The sequence below is a fragment of the Rhea americana genome, unplaced genomic scaffold (genome assembly GCF_003343005.1).
Source record: "Rhea americana isolate MKP2758 unplaced genomic scaffold, rheAme1 scaffold_7, whole genome shotgun sequence".
NCBI lineage: Eukaryota > Metazoa > Chordata > Aves > Rheiformes > Rheidae > Rhea > Rhea americana.
In genome coordinates this window covers 5,201,514-5,225,992 of record NW_028186867.1, presented here as the reverse complement: position 1 = coordinate 5,225,992, position 24,479 = coordinate 5,201,514, and positions in this window count along the sequence as shown.

The window sequence follows — 24,479 nt, the reverse complement described above, 5'->3', positions numbered from 1 at the left end:
AAGATTTGCTTTAAAGCTAAGAAAACCTGTGAACTGCCTGTAAACTCTGTGRACTTGGCCTCAGCCACATAATAAAAGATGTATATAAACAAGACAATAACTATTTGGAAAATGGTAATAATTCTTTGCGATCAAACCTTCTGGAACTTTTATTACAAATGAAGAATATTTTTAACTTTTTGAATAAATACCTTTACCAATCTAGACTGACTACTTTAAACTAGTAAAAAAAATACCACCTGTGTATATCTATGTATATGTATCAAATACAATAATATATGGAGTACATTTATTATTTTCCAGACCCTATCAMACTGTATTATGTCTTTGTATTTATTAATTACAACTATAAGTCATACCTCTGTAACATACATAGTGATCAGCCACATTTCATAAAGCTGAGCTTTAGGCACTTCAGACTAGATTTCTAAGTGGGAAAAGAAACATCAYTGGAATATACAAAAGGATAAAGCATTAGAAAATAGAGTGTACAATCTGTATTCTTGGCCTGGGGCAGAAAAGGTGATCTGTAATTTTTAGCAACTTCTCAGTAATTTTAAGTCAAAAAATTAGAARCCATTAAACATGAAGATTTATATAAGAATGTACTACTTTTAAAGTTATATTCATCAGGAAAAGCTGTGTATCTTCAGGAGGAGAGAGCAAATAAGTGATGACCTCAAGAAGGTACTTGAACACTGTTTCATGTAGCCCAGTAAGTGGCCTGCACTCTGTCACCTTTAAAGTGTCTTCTTCTTCTTTAAAAAACTTCCTAAATTCTTCATGCTATTTTTCTTTAGGAGGGTTTTTTTATTTTTTTATTTTTTTATTTTTTTTAATCTCAGAATGGTTCACTTGCTGGAACAGTCAACAATCACCTCCAGGTACACTTATTCTTTTTCTATTTCTAATGTTTGTTCAATACCTTCTTATCCATCTGTTTAATGACTAACATGGCTGCAGTAGATTTTGTGAAATATATCGTTCACAGAGTGCTAGAGCCTTTCAGCAGGTGTGGTACACTTTCAGCACCTACAGAAATCAGATAAAAATTCTAGCTCTCATTACTTATTTTTCTTATTCCCAAATCTCTGACCAGAACAATAGTTTCTGGCATACAGAATATCTGAGATGATTAAATCTCAATGAAAAGGTTTGTGAGGAGGCAAAAAAGAATCTTTCCTGTAATTCAGCACTATAATTCTGACTCAAAAGAATGATGCTGAAATATCTTCAAAAGAATGCTGCCATGATCTGAAAGAGAAAATACTGTTACTGTGTAATTATAGTGTCATGGGTACAAAACAATTTGTAAATCTAGAAAGATAAGATCACATTTGATGTTGCTGATAAGTATTTTGTTCATACCTCAAGGAAGAATAATGTTTTAATGTCCTTTAATAATGTTAGACCTGCTGATTTCTTTTTTCTCATATGTATTCCTCTGAAGTGTAGCTGTGAGTTTACATATGGTCACCTAAAAGAGTTGTACCTTTCYATGTGAAAAATTGCATGAAGGTAGTTGGAAAACAAGGAATTAACTCCAGATAAATGAACTCTGAAGACTGTTTGAATAATGATTAACTCTGCTTTTTTTTATCTTCTTATTTCTTTTATTTTTTAAAGCCAAAAATTAATACTTTTATTTTTAAATACAAATAATACTATAAATCCATTAACTGTMACTTTTTGAGGAAGCAACAATATAAAAATTATTTCAAAAGACTTTTCTCTTTCTCTGTTCCACAAGTTGTGATTCCATGAATTTGGGAAATTTCATGGATTTGGAGAATACCTCAAAAATCCCAGCATAGGAGTGAGATTTCAACTTTTTAGGACGCATTTGATAATATCCACAGCCTTTGTTCTAGGATCAGTTTGTAAGCTTTATATTTAGTATTTAATTAAATAAGGAATATTCTCTAAATAAAAATTCTGACCAAACRCAAAAAAAATCTGTTCAGTTAACTTTTGTAAACAGAGGTTAATTTCTGAGGATTATTGAATTTCGTAGGCATGGAAAATGAATTTGCAAAAGACTTCTCTGAACAAATGTTGACCTGCTTATAGAAATACAGTGCAGGACTCAGAAAATAAGGAGATTCTATCCTAAATATGCAGACTGAATGGTAAGGGCTCAAACGTTAATTATTCACTGTTCCCATATGTACACTAATTACTTCTTTTTTGTGATAATGACCTCTTTTTCTGAAATTTTCTGAATCTTCTAAAAGAGAAGCAGCACAATCCAGAATACTGTCATGTTCAAAATAAATGAAAATAYAGAACACTTCAAACATCTGTAAAAAAGATTTTTTTTTTCTTTCCTTCAGAAGCCCTCCGGCTGACAGCCAGAAAATGGAACTTTTTCCAGTAACTGCTTTGCACATTAGGCACAGAGGGAGCTCCTTTCAGTGCGGTTGTTTTCCTAGAGGATTAGGTATGTTAGTACAGATTTCATTTTGTTTTTTTGTTGGGACCAGTTCACAYATGTGGCATCTGTTAGTTTGGGTGAGGTTACTGCTCTCCTGACAGCAAGGAGCGGCAGTTATATTATYGTATAATTGATACAAGTTCATTGCAACAGGTTCTGTGAACACGGACTGAGCCRTGGAGTAGGTCTGCTACATGCCTCTTAAAGGCAATTATTCATGGTAGCAATTTTTCCCAATGGATAAGACTAATAGGGTTTTTGGAAACACACTATATGTATTTTTAGACTCCAGAAGTCCAAAAGCAGTGTGGATTACTGAAAGAATGAGACTGAAATGTATAAACAGGTTCCTCATATGTTCCTGYGCAGATGTCAAGCAGCATTATAGAGAGTATGTGAGACATCGAGTCTTTCTGGCAGGCATAAGACGTTTCCAATATAGTTTAACCTCACTGTTTCAGGGATTATTTTTAAGCAATTCATTTTTTAAAAAAATAATCTGACTACTGAGGATAAATGAAATAGAGAACATTTGCATTCACACAGTAATGCCTTTCTTATTCAGGCACCATTTATGTCTTGYGATAAAGCATTACAGACTGAGTAGTGTGACTTTTTCTTTTTTTTTCTTTCTGAAAACTTAAACGCAGGACTGTAGATAGAGAGCACTGCTGGGGATTATTAGCGGGATTGATGTGTCTGGCATGAGTGTTATTTTTAGTTTGGCTTCATTAAATGAGCCGTTACCAGGAAAGATAAGTAGCTGCATACTTTTATTACCTTTCATTGTTTCTTCTATCAAATCAGTAGGATTGTTTTGCTGTTTTGATTATAACACTGGTTCTTGTTCTATTTCTTGACTACTGGAAATTTCTCACTAGTTTTTAAAAAGACAGAAGGGGAAAGACTCTTGAGCTGCAGAAGTGCTGTTGTTTTAGATCTACAAATAACATCAGAGATTAGAATACATAAATAAAAGTTGTTAAACCAAGAAAATATATTCATTCTGTTATATGCTGTTATTCAAAGCCCTTAGACATACAAAATATACAAGGATAGACTCTAGACAATGACAGTTACTATTTGTGGAATGGTCTATACACTCAGTTTTCAGGAATCTCTCCTTTTGCTGTTCATTTATTTTCGTATTCATAGTTATCCTGCATATGTTACAGGTCACTACCAGATAATCTAGATCCATGGATGCAGTTATGTTGTGTCTTCTGTCAAATACCACAGAATGAAACTGGATGGATGAATATGATTCCCTTTTTTCTTCAGTATTTATTCTGGTCATTTTGCAGAGATGTCCTTAAAGAGTGATTAAAGAGAAGCCATTTCTCTCCTCTCCTAATGCACTAACATGACCTTGCACAGTTCAGTCTCCCACCAAGTGACAGAAGAGAGAACATGTTAGCTCCAYGCCAATCTCAAGGCATCTCTGCTATATGCTGACTGATGATATCAATATCACGTAAGTGGAATTTAGTTCATGAGTGAATCATCTGAAATACCTCTCAGATTTTTTTCTTTAAATCATACCCTAAATTCTGGTTATGATGATTTTTTTTTTCCTGGGGAAACAATTGGAAGTCATTCTTTTTGAACTAAAAGCTTGGTTAAAAAAAAAATCTGTTTATAAACTCTTTACGTTTTATGAGGCCTTTTTCTCTTCTTCTTTTTTTTTCTTTTTACTTTTGAAACTTTCTGATCATCTAGCATCTTTAAACAATTAAGATAGAATAGTTTTCCACTAAAATACTAAAAAATGTCCACAATTTGAAAAAAAAAAAAATCTTTCCATTCTCTTTTTTCCATTTCCTAGCAAAAAATGTTCTTATCATTTTCCAAGTCTAAAATATTTCAGTTAGAATTTCTGTACAGAGCAATACAGTGAAATACCATTTTAACACCATAGGACTGTCATGGAAAAATTCATAACAGACATTTTCAGAGAAGGTGTTTGAAATTTTGAAATTTTCCATTATATCAGTGTGACAGTGATTTCTAGTTTAATACTATATATGTCTCAATAAAAAATGAATGAATATTCCCAAATTTATTCTTTCTGATGAAGATTAATTTTTGTTCCTACTTTGTATAAGATGGCAGACAATAGATGGTTAACTAGTCAGATTCTTTGGCTTTGATTTTCCTTGCAATTATTTTAAAGATATATCTTTTAGTGAGGTGACTGAAAAATTGGTACTTCCAGTGTTTCACAGATTTCCATACTCATAAATTTATCAGAACTCTGTTATTTTCCACACACAAAAAAAATTGTACCTTAAGACAACTTTTATAGTGTAGATATCATCTTGATAATTAATTAAAACTATATTAAAAATAAAGAATTTCTGATCATTTGAAAGGTAAGGAATTGTTGCTGTGGGCAATAATAGAAATAAATAAGAAAAAAAGAAAGGCATCTCATCTATCCTGATTCATTCATTTCTTCCACTGCATGTGGTGACATCACCACAAAAATATCAGGAATATTAACACTGACTTCTGACGGAGAGAAATACCTGGGCTATCAAAGATCCTTGGATTTTTTGTCTCCACATATTTTTACAAATTTGATGTAATTTAATATAGTCACATTTTGGCTTAAATCTACATAGTATTAACTTCAGATTTACTTTCAGAATTTCTTCCACATTCTTGTCCAATCACTGAGCAGCAATTAGAGTAAAGATAGTGACTTTTTAAATTATTATTATTAAAGTAACTCATTTGAATAAAGGGAAAAATTGTATCACTTCTGCAATAGTTTATTCAGTAGTAAAGGAAAATGTAACAGAAGAGGAAGGTCTCACTTCACCAGTTTTGAACTGAGTTGATGGTGAAGAAAAGCTAGCCTGAATTACTCAAATAAAAAGTTGTATATCAATCTGCTGCCCTCATAGCAGCTTTAGAGTTACGCAGTATATGTCAATTAACAGTGTAGAAGCTGATGTTTTCTGTTTTTTCATATCTTTATCTCCATCTTTCCAGGATACTTTTAGATTATATGTGAAAGCTTGGCAGGATGCTACTATTGTCACAAAAAGAGAAACATATCCCTCTGTCCCGGGAAATCTGATGAAATATTTAAAAAGTGCACTCTGTATTAAATAAGTGTTTAAATAGTGCCAATGGGAAACCGTACGCATATGCACATATACAAACATACATATATACACAGGTAACTATGTCTTATGTTACACCATGCAGAGCATGCACACACTCATACACACAAACATACACACATCCGAACACCATGTTCAAAATTAACACCAAAAATGTCTAAAAACCGCTCGTGTGTGCCTAATTGTCTGTTGTTTAGGTTATTCCTAAGGCTTGTAGAAGAAGAAAGAAGAAGGAAGAAGGAAGAAGAAGAAGGAAGTCCATTTGAAGAGGAAACACATCTCAACTAAGCATTCTTAAATATAACTCCATGGTTAAACAGGTGAAGTCAGGAGGTCAGGTGGTCTCATTACTTTCTGTTGAATTAATTATGTCTTTCAAATCAAACTACCCCCTTATTATCATCATACAATTCAAACACTTGAACACCCTGTGAACACTTAAGGATCAAAAACTATATGGTGATGGGTTAAAATGTAGTAAAGTCACCACAATAGGATTTTAGTTCAATATAATGCTAATGAACAAAGGATTATCTTTTTCAGTATTCTGATTTTATGTCAAAATTTTCCTACTTTACAAGAACTTTAAAGTTACAGTGATTGTTGATGCATCTTTTTCAAGTGAATATTCCACCAAGTACTTCCTTTACATGTGCCAACTTTTTCATGCCATCTGATAAAGATGTTGAATTTCATACAGTTCAGAGGCAGTTTTCCTGGTCTTTGACAACCAATGTTCAGTGAAATTCAGATGAAAAAGATAGACAAGATAAATTGCAACAGAATGGAGAGCTTGACCTCAACAGCTATTCAGTGAAGACAAATAGAATACCAGAGCATCATAATTTTCTTATTGATGATCTTCTTTTTTTTATCTACTGTCACAATGTCTTCACTGCAACCTGTGCATAGCTGTCATTTTCCCAAGGACCATGTATTCTGGTATTACAAAGTCACACAAGCACTAGCACTTCCATTTTGATGGTAGTCGAGGGAATATGTTATTTCTAAAGTAGATGTTCAGCTAAATAGTAGAGGGTTAGGCAGAGTTTTATAACATATCCATTAAAATATGACATCTGAGACACACGATGTGCCGAACGGGAACTAGAAGAGAGAGAACGTGACTGTATCTAAACTGGTGCGATCTGCTGGGGTACCAAAAAGTGTACAACTAGGTCAGCACGATGCTGTTGTTCCTAGGGTAAGCTTTGTCGCTGGATTGCAGCCCTGCGTTTGCACAGCTGGCACTGTTTTCAGCCCGTAGGTTAATGTTTCTGCCTGGCTGCACCTCTGTTTGTGGGGTTCAGCGCTGTACCCTGGTACCTGAAGGATTTCTGTGCTGCGTAGCTCTAAATAGTAGAGGCATATGCTCAGCATCTTCAAAACTTCAGCTGAAATTGGACTTGCTAAATGCTGTACACAAGAGGTGGTTGCTGCCTGAATCTACAATCTGAAAGGCAGAGGCTCTTCCTCAGCTCTGCTGCACACTGCAGATCCCTCAGCTTTAAGTAATAGTCTTGGGTGCAATTTCTTCTACGTWCTTGTGTTCATACTAAGGTAGATCTTAATGTAGGTATCTGATAAAAGACTTGAGGGAACACTTAAGCCTCTGAAGCAGTGTAAACAAGTGAGATACACCATACTTTTTTTCTTCAAACTTAATGAACATCTCATTAGGGGACACATAGTTTTTTTTTTTCTGAGACATCAGTTTCACAATTTGGAAATAACTACTACTACCAGCCACTTAAGAAACTGGGATATAAGAATATTTATTGATAATAATAATTAGAGCACCACAAAATGTATCTCTTACTAAGGATTTGCAACCTACCCAGTGAATCAGTCAAACTTTCATCTTATATAATATTTAAACTTGTAGGAAAAATATAGTAATTCAGTAAAACTTACTGGAGTAGTCCCTAATGAAAAAGCARTCTTATACAACATTGGAATAACAATCAACTTTGCATAAAATTGTATTGAAAAAAAGTCTCTCGCCTGGCTCATTTAACGTCTTGTTACCACTTGGTTAAAAACTACTTGACTGGAGATAAAAACAGGTTATTAAATTTCTTCAGTTGGAGGAAGCAAATGCAAGAACTCAGCTAACAGTCTTAAGTCCTTAAGTGTTTTCAAACAGTGAAAAATAGGGCTTACAGCAATAAAAGGCTTATTCAGRGTTGGAATCCCTGGTACCTGAATGAATTTAATTAGGTAGTGTTACAGTATCTGATCAGTCAGTTTTGTACTGAATTACTCTGATGAGACTTCAGTAGCCCATTCACCAAGCTCCTCAAGTAGTCAGACAAAGGTCAAAGGTAGATTTCTAATAGATATCAATCAAGAAATTAGGTATATTTTAGCAAAATGATAGGTTAGATCAAAAATAGAAAAAATAATAATTTCTGTCTTATGAATGTATTTTTTTTGTAACATTTGGTCTTTGAAATTGCTCTCCTCCTTTTTGTATAATTACCATAAGAAAAACCACCAAGAGTGTAGCTAAAGTAATGGATTAATGAAGCATATATTTTCCTATTACATAGAGCAATATAATTTGAGTATGATTTAAGCAACAGAGAATTGATGTAAATATTGTTATTGTTATTATATTTTTATTATTCTTGTTATTACAATCTGTATTTGTTTTTCAGCAATGCTGAATGGTTCTACTCATGAGACCAAGCATGCAAGTTATACTCAAAATACAACCAAAAATGATGGTAACTGCTCTGGGGAGCTTTAAATATAAGCATAAAAGACTAGAAAAAAAAGAAAGAGAGGAAAAGTAATACATAATATGTAGCAGCTTGATGGATAATCTTTTCTGTAGGGCAGCAATTTATTGGTTTCCAAATGTCTTATAAATATAAAGAACCAAATGGGAAAAGGATTGAATTTTTGGATGAGAAATCTGACGAGTAGGTGAAAAGAGCTGGGTTTCTGGAATGACTCAGGGGGAAAGTTAATCTCTCAGTGATGAGTGAAAGATGACAGGATAGGAGTAGGCTGTGAACATGAAAACACATAAGTAATGGTTGATCTGAGAGACAAAGAGAGATAAAATGATTAAAATGATAAGCCAAGAAAAAGATCTACCAAGCAATATTCTGAATGGAAATGAAGGCAACAAGGCTGCATTTTTTCAAAATGAGTACAGCATAGCTGCATTTAATAAGGTATGGAAAATTCTACTGAATTTTCTGGGGACCAGATCTGTTGAACAAGCCTTAAACAAATGGATTTAAACATTATTTTAAACTTTAGGAAGTATGATCTCCATCTAACTTTAGGCATCTATAAAAAGTATTTAAATCCATAAGTAGGTGTTTGCATGTTTCTTACACAGACTGGATGTGCTGCCACAGTTTACTCAGACCATTTAAAATAGACCTAATTGCTGCTTAAAGTGTTRTAATAGTGTTCTGGAAATAATTTCCTATATGTTCATAATTTAGGGAACTTAAATTTCTAATCTGAGCCAGGTGGGTGACTATAGATGAGTCAGCTGGATTCCAACCATATAGTCACTGAGATGCTTTAAAAACACGAGATTCAAGAAATATTTCAAACATCATTTGAAATAAAGAAGCATATTTTTAAAATAATTCATATATCTCAAAGCCATCAGTATCCCAAGTCAATGAACTCACTAACTGAAAGCTACCCCCTCCTGAGTTCTCAAAATTCGGTCATAGTAGTTTAAAGACTGTCACAATCCAAAACTCCGACCCTGGGTCTCAAAACAGATTGCACTAGGTTTCATGATACCCCATGGACAAATAAAGGTGAAGTCAACACCAAGCGACTGATAAACCCAATCAAACCCCTTTATTGACTGCACAAGAGTAGTAAGTAATGACTTAGTGGTCGGGAATGYAATCCAAACTATTTATACCRTATGTTATACTACACAAGCAAAACGGAACTTTCTCTACTGTGTGTTATCAGTGAGTTAGAGAAGCTTGAAGAAAAGGGAGAAAGAAAGGAAGAGAAATAGAGATGATAGGAAAGAGAGAGATCACCACCCTCAGGTCCAGTGATGTCTTGTCCCATGTTGTCCCTAACTTGAGGTTCCTGGATGGTGGCTGGCAGCTACCTGCCTTATCTTGCACCTTTTATAGTTTCTCATTTTCTGAGATCCTCCCATCATTTGGAGTTTCATCAGCAAGCTGGAGCAGACGTACTGCATCATTTGGAAAAGCCATATATTTTATGTTCATATAAGCAATTTACTGTAGGAAATCAGTTCTATCTCAGCTAAAAGATTACAAAATGAAACTACAAAATGGAAAAATCTTWATTCAGCATCCTACCTGTGGTGTTTGCTATGATGTGAGTTTTAATGACTTTCTAGAAGTCTTTATTATCATACTTAGGTTTGCATGGAGTTAACTTTCAAGTTGCATAACTTTACTTCACTTCAAAATAAAAAGATGCATTCAGCCAGAACTCTTGTTAAGTTTAAAATAAAATAGCAGTGATTTGACTGCTARATGAAATGGATAAAGGAAAAATCTGTTTAATAAGGATATATGAGCTAAATAATAAATTTCAAGCAATAGCTAAAGAAAGAAAACATCTGAAACTCTTTTAGAATGTCCCAATGCTATAAAGTGGACAACTATGTGAACCATGCAGACTGCCATTTTACTGATAATAGCAACAAGAAATGCAGTTTCATGGGCTTGTTGCCAGAAATCTATGATTTATTCAGTGCTCAAATAGATATTGAATGCTTCACAGACACATTAATAAAGATAAAGATGAAGGTAAGATAAAGATAGGTAAAGATAAAAGTAAGGTAAAGATAAAGGTAAAAGTAAAAGTAAAAGTAAAGGTAAAAGTAAAAGTAAAGGTAAAAGTAAAGGTAACAGTAAAGATTAAAGCTGAAGACTTGAAGAACTGTTAGTGTATGACTTAAGGAAAAGCAATAAAAGAATTCTCTAGGATATCCCAAGCTAGAAGATGAAAATGGAGAACCAATATTGCAAAATTATGGTTAAATCATATGGTTATAATAGTCATCAGATGAGTTTTTGTCGTAATCTTAATGATTCTACTGAATTTATGAATGAATGGAAACACACGTCATGTATGGTGAAGGGTTGAGATTATCTGCAGAAAACATTAAAAAGCACTGTACCAGTTCAGACATTTTTCAATACACATATTCCTTAACAGCATATATTTAGAAACACAAGGAATTAAATTAAATGCATATTTTTAAGAATTCAAGATTAACAATTGCACAATGCTAACTTTTCACATCATGACAAAAAATTAAGAAAAAGAAAAGAAGAATAAGATATGTCCACAGAACTCTCTYTGAATTATTTGGTATTTCTTAAGTTCCTCTCTTTCTGTAATCTGRCTGAGTAGCAGTGTGGCTATTTAAATAAATAGAATTTCTGGTACATTTTCAAGTAAATGTGTACAAATATTTTTAAGAGTGGATTGAAAGTAGTTTAGTAGTAACRAGAAAGAGCTTCATAGTAATTAGATCACTTTAGAGGAAGATAAATCACAAAGAAATTGAATGTTATACTTTTTTGCTCACTCTAATTTTCTGAAACTAGGAATGGTCTGAAATAGCTGTCAGCTCTAGAAGAGTTAACTACATATTTACCATGAGCAAAGCTGTCATCCAGTGTTATGTAGATGATTAAATTTTCTACCATTGCTGTAAAAAATCCTTAGCCTTTAATCACAGCCTACTGTGAATCTTAAAAGCTAGTTATTTTGGTCATCCTTGGAAAATGTGGTGAAACTGCTGGGGAGGGTGGAAAAGGGGAGAGAAAGTGAATAAATAGGCAGATGCTGTAGGCCATGAATTTAAGGTTAGAGGGTTTAAATTTTGTTGGTTCCAATTTCAAAGACTGCTCAGTCAGTCAGTCTGAAAGAGGAAATCTCCTCCTACTTCTTAGTTTGCTAAGGAATGTATCTTTCGAATTTGATCTTAGGAAGAGAAGTCCAACTCTGCCTGAATGTTCGGGAACCTTTAAGAAGAGACAGTTTCAGCTGTCTTTGGCTAAACAGTTCTCTCTCTCACTAGCACAAAGCCTGCATTTTCCATAAAACTGCTACCTCCTGATATGCCCAAGCAGCCTTGTTTCAGCAGGGTGTGGACATACTTTATCACGATGAACTGGCAATGTTTATCTTTCGAGCACAGTGAATSCAGTCATCTGAATGCAGTGAGTCTGTTAAAGTTCTTTGTCAATTACATTTTCCCAGAAGATATCCCACTGCAGAACAGGAAAAATCTTAAATTTCAAAGGCCACATCTATATTTATAGTGTTTTCTGTTATCTTTCAGGACAAATGACATCACATGAATATTAATTCACAAGATCAGCAGGCAGCAGATGAAAGCCAACCTATCCCTAACTAATTGGCACTTCTATAGCAAGAACTGTTCTATATGTTTTGAAATTTTCAGATGCAAAATTTCTCCTATTTCTTGTATTGCAGTCATGCTTTTGAAGAAAAAAGATTGCACGCTTAAATTTTTTTAATCAGCCCTTATTACTGTTGTCCTTTGTAGGAACAGAGTATATCAGATAATTATCATTCTCTCTTCAGTTCAGAAGAATACAAATTATCACTTGTAGTGTACATTACAGACTCTTTTTCACGTCTTTGGTCTTTCTTAGATTCATTTTAAAGGATACAGTATCAATGTTTTAGCATAAAGCATTTTGATCACCCTGGAAAGCTGATGGAACAGCTCGTCCTTAGTGCCATCTCTAAGCATCTTAAGTGGAAGAGAAGAATGTGATGAGGAAGCATGAATTCACCAAGGAGAAATCATGCTTCACCAGTCTGATAGCCTTCAACGATGCAATGACTGGCTGAGTAGATGAGCGGAGAGCAGTGGATGCTGTTTGTCTTGACTTCAGCAAGTGTTTTGACACTGTCTTCCATAACATCTTCATAAGTAAACTCAGGAAGTGTGGGTTAGACGAGTGGACAGTGAGGTGGATTGAGAACTGGCTGAAAGGCAGAGCTCAGAGGGTTGTTGTCAGTGGCGTGGAGTCCAGCTGGAGGCCTGTGGCTAGTGGTGTCCCCTAGGGATCAGTACTGTCTCCCATCCTGTTCAATTTATTCATCAATGACCTGGATGAAGGGACAGAGTGCTTCCTCAGCAAGATTTCTGATGATCTGGGGAACTGGGATGAGTGACTGATACACCAGAGGGCTGTCTGCTACTCAGAGAGACCTGGACAGGCTGGAGAGCTGAGAGGAGAGGGACCTCTTGAAGTTCAACAAGGGCAAGTGCAAAGTCCTGTACCCAGGGAGGAAAAACTAACTTCATGTACCAGGACAGGCGGGGGGCTGACCTGCTGGAAAGCAACTTTGCAGAGAATGACCTGGGAGTGCTGGTGGACAACAAGTTACCCATTAGCCAGCAGTGTGCCCTTGTGGCCAAAAAGGCCAATGGTCTCCTTGAGTGCATTAGGAAGAGTGTTGCCAGCAGGTGAAGGGAGGTAGGTGATCCTCCCCCTCTACTCATCCCTGTTGAGGCCACTTCTGAAGTACTGTGTCCAGTTCTGGGCTCCCCAGTACAAGGGAGACATAGAGCTACTGGAGAGAATCTAGCATAGGGCTACAAAGATGATAAAGCATCTTCCCTATGAGGAAAGACTGTGGGAGCTGAGCTTGGAGAAGAGAAGACTGAGAGGGGATCTTATCGGTGTTTACAAATGCCTTAAGGGAGGGTGTCAAGAGGATGGGGCTGGACTTTTCTCAGTGGTGCCAGGTGACAGGACAAGAAGCAATGGTCCCAAACTGGAACACAGGAAGTTCCACCTGAATATGAGGAGGAATTTCTTCCCTGTGAGAGTGATGGAGCACTGGACCAGGTTGCCCAGAGAAGTTGTGAAGTCTCTCTCTTCTCTGGAAATATTCAAGGCCCGCCTGGACATGATCCTGTCCAACGTGCTCCAGATGACCCTACTTGAGCAGAGGTGTTGGACTAGATGATCTCTCTTCCACCATTCTGTGATTCTGTGAATCTGTGAAAACATTTACTTCCATCATCCATATATTTATTAGATCTTCAGCTGATGCAATCTGGCACAGCCCCACTGAAGTCAGTTGAGCTCCAATTCATGCTGCTAAGTATAGGTCCTATTAAGTGATATTCTGTGTTTCAAATTGGCCTCATTGATTTCAGTGACACTGCATTCTGAGTATGGGTCAGACTTCGAACATTTTATTTCCTTATCAAGTGATTTTTTTTTTTTTTTTTGACACAGAAAATCTCATATTCACATAACATGTTTCTTCTACAGCTAGCTCCCCAATGTAAATTAATATATCACTAGTCTGGCCCCAAACTAATATTTAAATATAAAATAATTTAAGTAAAATGCAGATGTAATTACATATTTCTCTTGTAGTGAGTGAGGTCAGAATATGGCTAAGATTAATGAATATTGTAAATGTGAGGTTTAAATTAAGATTCAAAAAACAATGAAAAATTACAGATACAGGTAAAATTAAATTCAAAGATGATTAAAACAGGCATTAGGTAGAAACACCAGCTTCCCTATTCCTAATGAATGGGAGAATCTATTTCTTATCCTTCTTCTCTTCCCCTCTGTCCCTGATTCTTTAAGTGATAGCCTTTCCTTATGATAAGAATAAGTAGTTAAATTAAATAAATAAATAAAAGCCCAAGCAAAATAATAAATGTATGTAGGTAAAAAGTTATAAAAGGTATATTTATAGATTAAAACAAAAATCTAAATTAAAAATATACTGACTAAAATAGTCCTTTCAAAAGAGGAATACAGTTCCTTATAAACTCTACTGAAAGTATATGTATACTGTTTCAGGTTAATTGAATCTAATGAATGAGCCACCAAACAGGTTAATGATTTACAAATCTTTGACAGAAAACTGTCCTAAATTACAGACCTGTCAAGAATGTTTTATGAGCATGAGTTTGTGGCAATGTAATGGATAGTGTTGTTTATGCCTATATTTTCTGCATTAGGGCTCTGATTTAGTAGAATTTTAATTAAATTTGTTTTTAATAAGACTTATTTATCACTATCTATCTCTGTTGTAAGAAAGACCTTAATGCCCATAACAAAGCTAATACACTGCAAAACACTAGACAAAAAGAAATTTATGTTCTTTGTAATACCTAAATTTCTAACAAAGGTGTAGGTAATAGGCTCTTAGCTGGAAAGAGACTTAAGATTTTACTTGTACATAGTACTAGTTGCTTAAATTTTTAATACAATACAAAAGACTGAGTGCATAGTGTAGTATTAATAATGTATACAGAATCCTTTTTAGTCTTCCACAAATTGGCTGCAGATAGTTACACAGCAATGTTCTCTCATATGTCTGTGTGAATAAACATTTCTAACTCTTTTCTCCATAGAGTTAGCAGACTTTTTTCCTGGATGTTGCCTCTGACCTTCCTTTGATTTATAGGCAGTTTGCTCTGAGTTAAATCAACATGGGCCTACAGGTCTGGGTACAGCCAAAGCTCAAAATAAATAATTTTGTCTACTAGCCTATTTACTTTGCTGTAAGGATGACTAAATCAACCATTTGTTTCAAAGACTTCCAAAATCACTCTTGCCTGTCCTACAGGTTCTCCCATTATTGACTGAGAAAGAACAGGGAAGGCAGTTTACTGCAACACAGAGTCATGAGACGTGTCCCCAGATTCAGAGGATGTTTCCATCTACTTGAACAACACATAGGCAGATCAATATTGTGAAATTAGAATGGTTCAAAAAATTGATACCAGCAKGTTCAGGCTACCCACAATTGCTGTCAACTTTTGGTAAGGTGCTTGACTGAGCAAATGACCATTCCTCTGCCCAACACCRCACTTACAGGCTTGAACTTGGAATTCTTTGCTTTTCCCAGTGTATGTGAACCCCACTCCTGAAACACCCCATTGAGTTTGCCCTTTGAGGCCCCCACTCTCATCATGGTTCATCACCCTGTTGGTGATGAAGTTAATATGTTGACAGCATATTCCTGCTCACAAATCTTGTGATATTTTGTGTGAGTTTCAGCATTACACTAGTTGATACAATATTAGAAAAATCTTTTTGTGCTGAGGCCATTCATCTCTTGGCTTTGGCTAACATTGGAAATCAGACAAATTAATTCTTTTGTGAGAGACCACTCCTAAAAATAGACTGACTCCTCCAAGTTTTTCTCAAGTGTTATTGTTTCTTTGACTCCTGATTAATCTGTATTTTTTCAGTCTACATTTTCTCCCATTGTTAGTCTTGTAGAGCTTTTCCCCTGCAGTTAGCAGCAGTCTTGAAAGAGAAGCTGAGCCTGGAATAGTTTCCATTATCTTAGTGCCTTTTGAACGTTGAACTTTCAGAACAATATGCTAATCACCTATTTGCTGGTTCCAGCAGTACATTTACTAGTTTTGAGGACAGTACTGTATTGTGAAGTCAAAAGCCCACGGAAGGAGTTGAAATGACCTGATACAATGATACAAGGTAAGAGGAAATAATAAAAGTAAGCTGGAACAGGAGTGTCATTTCATTCCTTGTGGTAAGGCCCGTATTAGCCCTGCTATGCCACTAGTCTGGGCATCTTGGCTTGAACTAGCTGGAGCTGATCCTTCTCAGCTCAGACTTATTAAGCTATGGTTTTCTTGCAGCCACTCCACAACTCACAGTAAGCACAATAAGCATCACACACACTTAAGATCAGATATATAATGATGTTCGAAGTTTTGTTCTTGAAGGGCCAATAGRCTGGACAACAGGCAGGAGATGGAAATCATCTGTAATATCATTATGATCTATAAATGTCACATGACATTCTTGACATCTAAAGACTAATATGGGGAAAATTCCATGTGTCTTCATTTTTTTCTTCTTCCTGAAATCCAGAAGATACTGATAAGCGCTATTCAGATTCTGGCTCGCTGAGAGCTTTGCAGGCTGTGAGGCCACTCCCAGACTTCTGGGAGAGCTACTGCCTTCTTTCCGTTTGGGTCCAGTCCCACTCACCCAGCCTCCAAGCACCTGGAGACAAGTGACTGTCACCGTTCAAGTAGATTGGGCTGTCACATTCAAGTGAGACTTCATATATGAAGTCTTCAGGGTCTGAAGGTACTTTATTGGGACACTCTTGGAGTTCATCTGACTTAGGGCTAAACAATAGAAATAACTACTGGTTTAGATCCRTATATTATTTACTGGAAATTGAAAATCTCCACAGAGATCTTTGGCCCTTTCCAGGTGGACAGAGGAGTAAGCAGTATTATTCTGCCCTCTTTTAGTCATTTATTTTAATTCTATTTAGAAGTCATACATCTSTAATATTTATCCAGATGAATTATGGAGACAGTCAAAAATTCATGGCAAATTACTGAGTCCTCCAGGGATGTTAATTAAGCCCATGTTAGCTCATATCAGCTTCAAGGCAGAAGACTCAGATACTTGCTCAGCATCTCTGCTGGCYGACTACTTGAACAAGCCCAAGCCTTTCTTAAGTCACTGACTGAATACTTTTGGCTATTCTGGACTGGTGGCAAATTGAAGACTTTGTGAGGTACTGGTGCAGCAGCTCTAATTTTCTTTAGAGAATTCAAAACAAAATCTACTCGGCACTTCTGGTTAGCAGTGCCAATGTTAAAGAATAGACCCATCAACAAGGTATTGGATTAGGATATCCACTATATTTAAATGTTGTCAGAGATCTAACCACTGTGAGGATTCTGGCTCAGCACATCCTTTCCCAAGTGTGGGAGCACAGTATAAAATACTGCATCTTTTGCCGCATGATATTTGTGCCCAGCATTGCCAATGCTCAAGTTTATATTCTGCTGAATATCATGCAAGGACTTTCAGAATCAAAATCTAATTTGTTTTTTAATGGATGAGAATGAGAATGAGTCTGCTGAGTCCCATACAAAATGAATTACCTTTTCTTTTTCAACATAAAGCTGAATGAAAACTCCCTGAAGCAAGGAACATCTCTTGGATCTATTCTCTACCGTGCCTAGAGAAATGGGACACTGATCCAACACAGTGGATTTCAGTCTGTGGGGCTGAGAGACTGCTGTAAAGAGGTCCACAAAGTGGTCYTAGGAGGTTTGTTAAGAGGTCTGGRGGTGTTCTATGTATCAGCTAATGCCTGCCAAATTTTTAATGGGGTTGTTTCTTTTAGATGTCCACATATGAAATAAGCTTTAAATCACTGATTCAGGCTTGGAATCTGTGGACATGTTCTCAACATTAATAAATAATGACATTTCAGGGAGAATTCATTTTGAGTTTCCCAAGGTAGATTCCTTTACAAAACTCCTCAGTCCGGTAATCTCAGTATCTGTCCAGCAATTAAGTGGCCAAATTTTAAAGTCTTTCAGTACTTCACTGAGTTGTAAGAAAAAGAGAGGAAAATGAACAGTATACTAAGAAGGAGGTGATAGTGTTCATTATGACAACAGCACGGCAAATTAATGAGCTGAAATGCCGGGAATAGTAACTTTTCACAAATAACTTTGCAAGGATGATTTTGCAGATTAATTCTAGGGATGCCATCTCAGGTAAATTTCTCTGCTTACAGTGACCCTTCAGGGCTATTCAGTGATCCACTGCCGGGGAGAGATTACTTTTTTCTTTTYTTCGTAGAATAAATAATCGAACACTTTATTGGACTACCACTGAACGGCTGCTACAGCACTTTTTAATCAACAGAGATTGTGCAAGCCTCTAATTGGTGAAGATGTTATGGCTGTCATATATAAAAGTTCCTTGTCTTTGAAATGCAGCATCGGTTTTGGTTTAGGTAAATTTCCCTGCAGCTGTTTTGTAACAAATGCTGTCCCCTGGTCTACAATATATGGAAGCTAGAGCATTAGATTTACAGTATATTAAAAYGAACAGCATTCAGCTTAAATGAAGATGTGCAATAACAGGTTTACTATTGCCAAAAAAGATCTTTAAATAGAGATTGAAATAATCCTTCAAATCTAACTTGTTTGTTCTGCTTTTATGCATGATAATTTAAATTTCAGTTATTGATCCGGACACACAAACCGATGAAAGGTAAGCATAGATACTTGATAGATACCGTACATCCATCTGCACTTGTATTACAGACTTTTGACTTGGGAGTTACTGCTATAGATAAGCTCTATAATCTTTCTGCTCATAGGACTTTGCTCATTTTTTATTTGTCTCATCTTCCATATCAAAGAAGTTTAAAGGYATCAAGGGAGACATCTGTTTGGAAACATTTAAGGTTTTATTTTTGGCTTACAGAGCAGTGTTTTGTAAGTTTACTTTTATAATAGAATAGATCTCCTGCTATGTCATAGAAGATCTTTATTCTTCGAGTATACCTGAGGTGGAAACTGTCCACGAGATAGGAGGAAAAAATATTCTTCATTACTAACCATTTCTTCATTTCTATTCTTGTTTTTTTTTAACTTTTTATCTGCCTCCATAATGTTTCAGGGAAACTAAAAAGTGATTTAGACACTAGAAATTTAGCCCACAAGGGCAAAAAAAAAAGAAGTCTTTCCTGAGTCCCACAAAGATATCCGTTTCTACCAAGACCAATCTGAAATTCATGGACAGATGATGAGRTACCTCCAATAGTGAGCTGTGGACATGATCTCAACACCAGTAAGTAATAACATTTCAGAGATAATTCATTTCAAGTTTCCTAAGGTAGACTTCTCTACAAAATTTGCAGTCTGGTAACCTCAGTACCTGTCCAGCAATTAAAGCACTGGTATTGTTAAAATTAAATTTCAAGATAGTTAATCAAAATTAGGTAGAAACAATCAGCCAGCTTCCCTAATCCAGCTCATTAATCAGAGAATCTGTTTCTTATTCTTTGTCCTGGATTTCTTAAAGTCATTTATTCATACACATGGAGGAAAACATATACATGGAGGAATTCTTTGTCTAGCAACAGATTTTTTTTTTTAAAAAAAGAAGAAAAACTAAGCATATTTCCTTAAGTGTGACTCAGAAGATTTCTTTCTTTTTTTCTACTGACCTTGAAACTGCATATTGGCCACTTGCTGTTTGAGAGAAAATAAAATATATCTGGCTTAATTCTGAGATGTCATGTCTGAGTATCTCATTCTATGTTGTTTAGTCAAAGTTTCACCTACCTGCAGTAATGGAAAAGGTCAGTCACTTCCTGACATGACCTCATTCTGTGAAATGGAGCCTGAAAATGTAATTAACAAACAGCAGAAATGAATCTGCCTGTAGGAAATGATGCTTGAATATGGATATAACAGTACAATGTGTATTCAGTTTTGATATATATATTATACAAAAGTTAAAATAACGTGTACCTTAAGAATTATCCTATTACAACTTTGGTATCCAGAATTTTCCTTGGCTAATATTATTATGTTGCTTTAAGCTTAAGCAGCAAAACCATGTACAGGTTCAGCTGGGAATACAGATCCCAGTTGTTATCCTGTGCCGAGCATTCACTGCCCATGATTGGTGACTTTGTTTTTTCTCTTGCAAATATATTCTCATTACTGGAACAAATGACTTTTGGTAACAGTATTTCAAAATTGTCTCGAAAATTGTGAGGCCAAATACACTTAAGTGTTTTTGTACTTTTTTAACAAATGAGAAACATTCATACTTGCAAGGCAGTTATTTGGGATAGAGAGATATAACTCAAGGKCATTCAATACATTTCAAGTACATCTGGACATAAGAACAATGGGAAGAATATGGACACTAATTAAGATTAATTAAATGGGAAATGCCTGGACAAGCTTTTCTGAGGAGGAATACAGCTGTTGGCATGAAGGAGAGGAGGCTGCCTAAGATATAAGGCTGTATTATGAAACATAACTGAGAGCAACTTCTAACAGTTGACATCATTTGCAGCAGCACCCCCACCTACTCCAGAATGAGCAGATGCTTCTTTGCAGAAAAGTAATTATCCGCAAACTCATGCTATGTTTGTGGTGGGCCGACAGTTCAATTCACATGAGCCCAAGGTTTTATATTTTGTACAGATTTATTTAATCACATCCTGTGTTCACAATGTATGCTAAATTAAGGTCTTTTATTTTTTTATTTTATTTTATTTTTTCTCTCTGAGAGTCTGATCATTTTTGCTAGCAGAGAGAAGAAGAAATGAGCATAAGCATAGTTCTGACCCCAAGGAAATCTGTCTGTCTCTCTAATCCACCTAATCTCTTTTATATCTCTGTGCTTTTATCATCATGGTATCCAAAGGATATTGCAACAAATAACAAAGGATTCTTCAACCATATAAATAACAAAGAGCAAGGAGGGAGAATGGCAAATAGATAAAAGATAAGAGTGGCCCCCACACTGAATGAGCACTTTGCCTCATTTTATGATAAAGATGATGCTGCTGAATGTGGGAGAAAGGCAGGAAGGCTCATGAGAACAGAGGTAGGGAAACAGAAATAACAACAGAGGTGGAAACGAAGCCTGCATTGCTTTGTATGCTCAGAGCAGGGAGCCTAGATAAGCTCTGCACCAGAACTGACACATGAAAGCTAAGGTCTGACAGCAGTTATTTTTAATAAATCTATCAACTACAGGATGATACTTTGCTACTGCAAATAAGGTGTAGAGAGCTTCTTTTGTATAAAGAAAAAGGAGAAACAGAAGAGAGAAAAAGACTGAGACAAATAAAACAAAATAGCACGATCTCAAGACTATGTAAATCTGGAAAAAAGGCTGAAAGGAGAATAAAGCAAAGAGTAGCTACAGACGTGTAGTAAATGGAAAGGGAAGTTAAATACAACATAGGCCTGCACAAGTTACACTGGAATAGACTGATATCTGATMTCTTTTATAAAATGATTGATTTTCTATAAAATGCAAATAGTATAGAAAACATTTGCCTKAAATTCAGTAAAATGCTTCAGTAAAGTATCTGATATAGTTCTATAAGAAAAACCATTAGTTAAGACATAAAAAAGAGAATTAGTACAAAACCAGTTAAATCATTTAGAAGTTGGTCAGAGGAAAGAGAGTAGCAAGTAACATTGAATGAAAAGAATCTATGAAAGGATAGTTTACTCAAGGATCATTTGTTCTATTTTATTTCATACTACTATATTTTCAAAAATGACCTTGAATCAAGAAGTATGCATGCTAATAAAATGTATTTATGACAAAGCCAGGAAGCGTTGTCAACTCAGGAAGATCAGAAAGAACAGGGTGACCTTGACTACTGGGAATTTAAAAATGAGAATAAATGCAGCCATTTAAAGTACGAGTTGGTGCACCTCTAATGCGATTTTTGTTGTGACCCAAGAGTCCATCTACTAGAGAGGACTGAAGAAGAGAAAGACCAAATTGAACAAGTCATTCACAAAGAGCCAAGAGCCACCAAGGTAATACTGCTACAAAAAAAAACCCTCAGATGTGATCCCAGAGAAAGGAATTTCTGGAAGAGACTGAAAAGCATAAGCCAGTATTCAAGCACTAATTTCATCACATCTGGACTGTTCATAATAAATAAATAAAAAAAATAATAAAAAAAAAAAGACCCATCCATTCATCCATCCTTACAACACATTGAAATAAAAACAAACAACCTGTGCATCCCACAGACACACTTGGAGAAATAAAATGAAGCAARCTGAGGGCATGTGCTGTCATTCTAGGAGTCTAATATGTTCCTCACTCTCACGAGCAGAGATTCAGAAAAAAAGGTTAGAATCTGAAATAAACTGCAAGCATTCTGTTTAAAAATTGCCTTTACTGACAATCCATTTCTGGGAAAAAACAAGAGTATTTGCATGTTTTTCCATATATTGTAACTGGCTATACTTCTTTCATATCATAACATTTCCTGGTATTATCTCGATGCATTTTAATTCAAAACTGACATTTCTTCCTTGCAAAGGGTAATGAAATATTTATGGGATTATACCTGTATGTTTCAGCTGTGATACAAGGATTTAAGAACAGGTTGGCAGACAGATGCCCTACATTGTCCAGTAAAAGGTCAGTGTCAAGTAAAATGCATCTCATTTATACTATCTGGTTTTCTCCAACTACAAGAAAACACAGGAATTACATTTTTACCTGTTAAAAGAACTGAAGTGCTGCAAAAACAGTTTGCCAGTGTAATTTTCTTGGACGATTGTATCCCTCATAGAATATACTTTTTGTCTTACTTAAATCTAMTTTCTAACCATCACTGTCTTCCTTTCCATAGAGTGAGGTTTGACAATACAGTCTGCAGAAAACAAAATATGATTTATTTTTTATCTGTTGTCATGCAATTTTACTTGGACTTTAAAATCTCTGCAAGACTTAACCTTCAATTTTCCTGTTCAATTGGATTCATCACTTCAAGTACCACTTTTGACTCTTTGGGTTTAAAAAGATAGGGGAATGGCAGAAGTGTTGAGTTCCCTTTGTCTGTAGAAAGGCAACTTGAGAAAGTTGTGTGAAATGCACATGCAGAGTCAGGTTGTTCTTATTAACTTTTTTATTTTGCAATTTCGGTAGAAAAAATAATAACAAAAAAAACCTCTCTATCTACTGTGTTTCTATATAGCTCTAGGGTGAAGTGGATACAAATAGTAGAATTCATGAATTTTTTCTTTCCTTTTCTGTGATTTTTTAGACTCTATTCCYTGTTTGGGGAAAGAATAATGAACTACTGATATTTTATTCACTTGTACCAAAGACAGCTGGAATGGGAAAGAAAAATTAAATKCCACAGGACAAATCTATTTCCAATAAAAAACAAATTTAGTTAATGGAAARGGAAAGCTTGTCTTTCTTTAATAGTATGTAGTAACCGGTAGACTTTGCTTTAATTATTGTTACAAAACAAATAAAAATCCTCTTTACTCCTTTCCATCAGCCAATGGAGGAGAAGCAAAAATTGTTACTCTCATTGTAAAACTTCCTTATTTTGCTCTTGGGAAAGTAAGAGACATACCCATAATCCTCTTTGGATTCTGTCAGAGTCAGATAATAATTTGAGTTTGTATTTGGACATATAGACTATGATGCTTGGTAGGACAGTCCTTTGGAYAATCTTGAAAATATAGGAAACAAGGAGAAGTTGCAACCTAAGAAAGAGCAAAGGGAAAGAGGGAACCAGCCAATGGGGAAAGGGAAATTATAAAGAATGGTCCCCTATTTCTCAACATTTATTGGGTATATTAGTAGTAAAGAGATCTGGGGTGRTTACTAGAAAAATCAGACTGGAATCATTCAGTACAGAGAATGGATCCCTGGCAAAAAGGTTTTAGCATGATCCTGAAAGCATCAGTTTTGTTTGGAATACAAAAGAGATCTGTTTAGCTTTTATAGTGAATTTCCTTGATCCTTTCTCCTTCCCACTCAAAATTGGAAAATGAGGTTTGGGTGGGTTGAGAATAAGCTGATAGTTATGCTGCCAGTCAGGGAAGTGCTAAATTAAGAGTTTATGGTGGGAATATAATTTTAAGCTTCTAGTCCCCACATACATACATACCTTTGCAAACAGTTCTAATTTTGTCATTTGTTTCGCTTTATAAGTAAAACCAACCAACCACCAAAACAAACCCAAACCACATAAACTACCACATAACTAGTATTTCTTCCAGTTGCAAGTAACAGGATAGACACTTTCAATTGTTTGAAAAGTTCATAATATTCTCTGAAAACTGGTTGTCTGAAAAAAGATCATACTGCACACCRCTGACATTTCTTAAGTGCTCTTACTGGCTTCCATCCTCATTAAACTACTCAGTGTGTGCTCTCTGTTGGAAGGTAACTCTACAACTTTGAAGTAAGTCAAGTGGAGCTCACACTACGCACAAAATACTGCAGTTACAAAGAAAAGAAAAGAAAAGAAAAGAAAAGAAAAGAAAAGAAAAGAAAAGAAAAGAAAAGAAAAGAAAAGAAAAGAAAAGAAAAGAAAAGAAA